Raw genomic sequence first — 7,898 nt, forward strand, 5'->3', positions numbered from 1 at the left:
CGCCTGGAGCACCTCCTCCCCCTCCATCTGCACTGACCTTGGTGTCTGCAGAGTTTCTTACATCTTCTCACTCCTCTCTCTGGCTGCCAAAGCTCGCTCTCTCTAAGTGTTTTTCTACTTCTTAAATATGTTATCACAGTGGCGCTGATTGGCTTGGCCTTGGCCAGCGGCGGGCCCGTCTTGGAGCCGGCTGGCATTGGCTCTGTCAGACACGGGGGAGCTTCTAGCAGCTTCTCACAGAAGCCACCCCTGTAGCCCCCCCGCTACCAAAACCCTGCCACGCAAACCCAACACATTCCACCCCTCGCCTCTGTGAATCACATATTTAAGAATTATTAAAACATACATTCTACAGAAAAACTACACACACACTAATCTCATCAAAAAGGAAAAAGAAAAAGAATTCCCCCCACCAGAATCAAAGCAACACTATCACAACACCAAACAAGACTGGACAATACACACAGAATCCACCTCTCGTCCCTTCACCAATATTTTGCTCTCAAGCTAAGTTCAGTCAATGTTTTGCCCGTTACCTCCTCCAATTACTATCCTTATCTCGATTTTCTCGAACCCCACGTTGGGCACCAAAAAAAGACTGACGTGGTTTAGCCCCAGCCGGTAGCTGGGTGCCACGCACCACTCACTCACCCCTCCCCCGGCGGGATGGGGAGGAGGAAAAAAAAACAACGGCAAAGCCTCGAGGGTTGGGATAAGGGCAGTTTACTGGGACAGCAAGGGAGAGGGAAACAATCAACAACGGTACTGATAACAGATATTCACAATGGGTGATAACAAAGAACAATTTACCGATCCGACCACCGACCGACGGACCAGACGCTCAGCCTGTCCCGGAGCCACACCGAACCCGCCCCTGCCCGACTAGCCCCCTTTTATGGTGAGCATGATGTCACATGGTATGGAATAGCCCATGGCCAGCTTGGCTCACCTGTCCTGGCTCTTTGTGAAATTAACTCTATCCTTGCCAGAACCAGGACACCCAGGTGCTAGACTTTTCACTTCTTGTTGAGCTTCATGAGGATATGTGATGTATCTCTGCATTACCTGATCCTGTTTGAGATATCTATGATTGTTACTTTTAAACACATAACCAGCCAAGGACAAGAGATACATTCCAGAAGAAGCATGTGTGTTTAAGATGCTCTCTCTGAAAAGTCCATTTATAACAGATGAGGCACATTAAAAGATGTGGCTACATCTACTTGGCTACAGTGGTCAGTTGAATTTGCAATTAAGCCCATAACTTGTACTGATATCCCTCACTGTCCATTTTCCTGATCAACCAGCAGACATCTGATCAGACCAGGTGGAAATCAGCAGTTGATATGACCTGACTTATGAGGGCCTGGAAAATTAGGTATATAACAGTACTAAAAAATGGTATTGACAGTTTGTTGGAGCATCTCACTTCCCTGAATTAAACTGAGATTTCACTCTAATCCAGCCCCTTGTGGGAAGTGTCTTGGAGGGAAACACCATAGGGGTGGAACCATCACCACATCAATTAGGTTGAAAGCTAATATGTGTGAAATTTAATAAGCTATATCTGCTTTGTCTGCCTTCCTTCTGATAGAATAGTTTGGAGAAGTGCTCTCTACACCTTAAAATGTCAATAACTGAGAGAACTCACAGGATTTAACAACAGTTGTAAGTTTTACAAGCAGAAAAGCAATCTGAAACTCAGCACTTCACTTGGGCCAGCCACCAGCTTACACTTTTCTCAGCCTGCAGTACTTTTATTCGCTACATTTGCTAGGCATTCCCAACCATTAGTCTCGATTCAGCCTCCGTTTCTAAGATACAGGATTTTTGCATAATAGCCCTAACACCAAATTATTCTTACTTAACTGGGCAATCAGCTCCCTGTCACCATGATAACCACAGACTTTTGCTCTTCCCAAACAAAAGCAGTGGGAAAAGGATTTCTGATCCCATAAACCTCTGCTTCTCAGGAGGTTTGGAGGTGGGAGAATGGAGTCTGCAGTCAGTCTTAATTTTCCACTTTTTAAAGCAGTTTCCAGTCCTTTCTTCCCCTACTCAGACGGTTGGTTTCAAATGCAATCTTCCATCTGCTTTGCTAACCTTTAATCATCTCCTGCCTTATTACAGTGGGATACATTCTCTCATAATTTCCACAAAGTATGAAAAGACAACGGCAAATAGCAAGGTCATGCAAAGACAGGAAGCAAAAATTATTCTTCTTCCACTGTATCATCACTATTACTACACAGTGAATAAAATACAAATATCTAAATGAAGAGGGAGAAAACTCCTAACTCATCTTGCATTTATTCTCCCTTTTTACAGTTTTTTCCCCTTCACTTAACATTTTTATTTACCAAGTATTTTGGATATAAAGATAGTCAAGAGGGGAAAATCCAGCAGCTTGCATTCCCACCCCAATCCTACATACATACATACAACTACATACTCCCAAGTGTCCCCTTCCTTCCAAGTGACCTTCTTGCTCCTTAAATATCTTTTTCTCCTACTCTATCCCAAGACCCTTTGCATTCTTGCTTTACCACTTCTCAGCCTGAATAGCTGGATACTGAGAGCTCAGCCTCTGCCTGGCTCATTCAGGGAACATGAGCTTCCTCCTCAGGACACGGATCACAAAAAGGTTTAAATACACATTTGTGACAGAGGGCTGGCATCTGCTATGCAGAAAGTAAGGTGGCAGCGAGAGGAGAGCGAAATACACAGCAATTTATCTGCCTATTATACTTCAGCAAGCCTGCTGGCAAACCAGGTGTTGTCTGTGTAAGTAACACTTCCTCCTGGTGAGGCATTAGTTTCTTAGATAACCAACCTTAGATGTGCATCACTCTCTAAGAGCCGGCCCTGGAGCCTACACAGCCCCTTCACTTTCTCAGGACAGCCTGTCACCATTCCTCCTGACAGAGGTCAACTCATCTCTGCCAGACAGTTTTACCAGCCTTTCAGAAAGGCAAGTAAATTGTGTCCTCCATCAGCATTGCACTCTGCCATTCCATTTTCCAACCCCTGATTTCTTTACTTTTACAAAAAAGGGTAACCTTTTATTTTTTCCCTTTAAATGTGCAGACTTTCTCTTCTGATTCTATAAAAGCATCTATGACCTCTAAGCCAAACCTGTATTTCTCCCTCTAAAAGTAAGGAGAAAAAGTTCCCTACGAACAATTTACTTGTGTCTTTCCTATAACAGGTCCTCTGTACTGATAACCTATTCTAGCTTTTCCCATCAGGTTAAATATTTCTCTGAGACACACAGGACTCTGAGATTAAATGAGTGTCCTCTTGGCTTTCTGACCTCTTGTTAGTGATCAGTTTCCTCCCCTCCATAGTAATGAGGAAAAAAAGTGATGGATGGCAATGAGAAAGCTGTTAGAAAGGAAAAAGGGAGCTTGCTATACCTCTTCAGTGTGAAATGATCTACTTCAGCGGTAGTGTTGGGTGATGGATGCAAGATTCTTTCCTATAATCTGACTTCATTTTCGCTCTCTTCCTGTTTCACACAATCACCCTAAAAAACACTGCCTCAGCTGCCACTGCTTGAAGTAGCTGCTCTGTATGCATCTCCTTATTTGTTTAGTTTACCTAGATGAACTTCTGTGACATGGTGAACATACCTGGCATTTTGGAAACCTGCATATTTATTTCCTTTGCTTTCTACAGGGAGAGGGACAAGAGTAGCAATACTAGAGATTGTTCAACAGGACCCTTTAAGCCTTAGTTACATTCTGGAATGACATAAATGCAGATACATTTAGAAAAAACATGTAAATACATACCCATGTTCACAAAGTACAGGTATCTCCTGAAACCACCGAGGCAAGGGAAAGGGCAAAGGAAGACACATATCAGGGCCACTCTTCCAACCCAGTGAGTTAGGTGTCATCCGGAAGATTAGTAACATATTTCATCTCCTGGTGTTCAGGGAATTTGTGATGTTTGTCTGAACAGCTCTCACTCAAAAAGGCTTCCTGTCCATAATTCTTGTAGCAGAGTCAATGTGTTCACATCCTTCTTGGCAACGTTTAGCATCATCAAAATTGCCAACTAGGTTTCATTTTTAGAATCTATTTTTTCTCCATGTACAAGTCAGGGTATGGTTCCTTTTTCAGATGCTGTTCTGAGCTTTCGGCTTTGGCAAGGGAAAAAATCAAACCAGAAAAACCTTCACTTGAACCCAGACTAAGGTAAATTGAGATGGAAACTATTGCTGAAGAATTACTGTCAAAAGAGTAGAGCCAAGATTGTGAGAGGTTCATTTTTTCTAACTGTGATCATGCTGAGATGGGAATATCTTCTGGAGCCCAAGGCTTATTAATTTAAGTATTTAGGACTGTTCTTTAACCTGTTCAAGACCAGCTCTTTTATGGTGGACTTGATATGCTCTTTCACTTAACAAATTATGTACTTAACATGCATGGACCTCATAGGTCTACCTGTAAATAGTCAATCAGATTATTGGTTTAGATTCTTTTTATATGTTAGGTGTTTTCTTTGTTTCCTTTGCGGTGGGTGGGTTGTTTGTTTGTTTCTTTGGTTGACTTTGAAATCAGGTAGGTCACTACAGAATTTTGGAATTACAAACTAAGAACTCTGTTTCTTAGGGCCCAGGGGGCAAATAATACTTGAAGTTTTAGGAGATATTTTGGATTATTTTTTTTCTTTTTTCCCTCCTCTCTTAGGAGGGTTATTTATTTGTTTGTTTGGTATCAGTAAAGCTGTTGGGTACCTAGTACACTTTCTTTTAACAGTTAACGTAAAATCAGCATTTGTCCTCAAGAATATCTCGTTTGTCAACTTGCTGAAGTCACTGTTAAAATTCCACTTGCACGAGAAATGCTGTTATGTAAGTGATACAACAGGAAAGAAATAAAGCAAGAAAAGTTCATCCCACATGACAATCCCTGTTAGTTTTGATAGCAAACCAGGTGAGAAGCCAGGAAAGAGGAGCTGACAGTTGGATTCCATTGGTGGAGAAATTCACTGCAGAGTTAATGATACTTTCAACCTTGCACCTGCAATCAAGACCAATGTTGAAGGGTAGCTGTATGTGTAAAAAGTTGACAGTGCTCTTCATTCTCTGCAACAGATGAACTGTCAGGAGCCTAGGAAGCATTATAAATGAGGCAATGTGTTTTTGAAGTGAAATGCTATTTTAAAAGTAAATACTGAGCTCCGGGACTTGGACAACTCTGGAGATGGATTAGTTATGAAATAAAGGGTCTTTCACCTTCGCCTCTCTAGTAAGTAAGAATCCACTCCGTATGAACAGAGACTGAAAGCTTATTAATTTGTGAACTATTTCATATTACTTACATGAACTGAAGCAATGGACTTTGAATCGTGGAATTACACAATAATTTAGGTTGAAAGGGTTCTTTTGAGGTCATCTGGTCCAAATCTCACTCAAGATTGTGTATTGGGTCTGACTGAGATAGAGTTAATTTTTTTGCTTTGTAGAAAGGTGTTGATAACACACCAGTGTTTTGGATACTACTAAACAGTGCTGGCACACTTCATGGCTGTTTCTCCAACATTCCCCCCTCAGCAGCAGGCTGGGGGTGGGCAAGATCTTGAGGGGGGACACAGCCAGGACAGCTGCCCCAAACTGAAAATAAAGGATGTTTTATGCCATATGACGTCTGCTCAGAAAAAAAACAACCAAACAACCAACTAAGAGAAAGGAGGAGGAGGAAGGGGAGGCATTTGTTATTTACAACATTTCTCTTCCAAAGCAACTGCTACATGTACTGAAGCCCTACTTCCTGGGAAGTGGCTGGACATCTCCTGCTGATGGGAAGTAGAGAATAAATCTTGTTTTCCTTTGCTTCCATGCATGGCCTTTTGTTTTTGCTGTATTAAACTGTCTTTATCTTGACCCACAAGTTTTTTTTCCATCTTATTGTCTCTCCCGCTCCCCTGCTGAGGAGGGGAGTGATAGAGCAGCTTGGTGGGCACCTGGCACCCAGCCAAGGTCAACCCACTGCAGACAGAATTTCAAATTTACACTAGGCTGCTCAAAGCCTTCTCCAGTATTTCCAGCAACGGACATTCCACAGCTTCTCTGGTAAATTTGTTTCAGTGTGTAACCCACCTCATTGTGAAAATGTGCTCAGCTTCTAACCGACATGCAGTCTCTCTGGGAGAGTCACACACTAATTCTCACCAGGAAGGTCAATATTTAACATCCAAGGAGGCTGACACCTCTTGCTTCCATATCAGATTCATAATGATGCTGGTGGACCACGTGCTGCCTTCCCCAACATGATTAAGTTTTGCTGAGCCGTTCAACAGCTTCTCCTGTTTTCTTCAATATTGAGTTGTTGGTGTGGGGGCGCAAGGTGGTGATGGGAGAGCAGGGAGGGAGGAGAGTTTTTTAATTTTCTTCCCTTGCTGACCAGCTAATAAACAAAAGACAATGTCTAGAAAACAAGAAGTTCTAACATATGAACAAAATATCTCTGATCTCTAGGAGAGAATCCATCTTACTGAATACATTCATCACTCAAAATATATCTGTTTTGAAACCTTTAATGAGAAGTATCCTCAGGGAAAAGTTTTCTCTCATTTTACTTCAGAATCGCACAGTTTATCATTTGAGTATCCATTGGTCATATTAGAATTCAGACAAATATCTGCATATTTTAAATGTCTGCCTGAATACTGAGATCATTTGTCAATGTCTTCACTGAATTGTTAGTCAGACAGAGTCGTGCACATTATTTGAGACAGAAAATGAACTGTTTGCATTGCTATGGTTACAGCCATGGAGAAGATAAATTTGTGCAGCTACTATCTTTTTTGAGGGGGTTGGGTGGGGAAAGATAATTGAAAAACTAAAAGTTAATCCAGCACATCCAGATAGGGTCAGAACTGAAACAAAGCTTTACATGTGCATTGCATTTTATAGGTGAAAGACACGATGTATCCATAAAAATAAATAAATATTGATGGATGCTTCCATTACACTCCCCTTCTCAAAATTTATATTGCAATTTGTACCAGTCAGGTCACGATGGCTGGGCTGGTTCAACCAACAGGATTTGTTAATTTGGACAGTTGTCTGATTTAAATAGCATGATGAGATTGTGGTTTCCTCTCCCAGAGTTACTGCTAAGATTTTTGTTTCATAGAAATGCAGTATCACAGAATCATTTAGGTTGGAAGGGATGTCCCGAGATCATCTAGTCTAACCCCCCTGCTCAAGTGAGATCACCTAGAGCAGGTTATCCAGGACTGTGTCCAGTCAGATTTTGAGTATCTCCAAAGATGGAGACTCCTTAACCCCTTTGGGCAATGTCTTCCACTGTTTGACAACCCTCACAGTAAAAAAAGGCTTTCCTTGTGTTTTCATGGAATTTACTGGTTTTAAATTTGTGCACATTGTCTCATGTTCTCTCACTGGGCACGACTGAAAAAAGCCTGGCTCTGTCTTCTTCATTCTCTCCTGCCACACATTTATACACAATAAGGTCTCCCTGAGCCTTTTCTCCAGGCTAAACACTCCCAGCAGTCTCAGCTTCTCCTCATATGACAAATGCTCCAGTTCTTTCATCATCTTTGTGGACCTGAGCTGGATTTGTATCATACTTGAACTTGGGAGGCCATCAGTAGACACAGTACTCCAGATACGCTTATCAGTGCTGATCAGAGAGGAAGGATCACCTCTGTTGATATGCTGGCAATGCTCTTTCTAATGCAGCTCAGGATACTAATCATCTTTTTAGCTGTAAGGGTGCATTGTGGTTAGGTAGGTGTCCACCAGGACACCAAGGTCCTTCTCAGGAAAGTTGCTTTCCAGCTTGGTGGCCCCCTGGCTGAACCTGTGATTAGGGTTATTCATTGCCAGGGGCAGAACTTTGCTCTTCCCTTTATTGAACTTA

The sequence above is a fragment of the Grus americana genome, chromosome Z (assembly GCF_028858705.1).
Source record: "Grus americana isolate bGruAme1 chromosome Z, bGruAme1.mat, whole genome shotgun sequence".
Lineage (NCBI taxonomy): Eukaryota > Metazoa > Chordata > Aves > Gruiformes > Gruidae > Grus > Grus americana.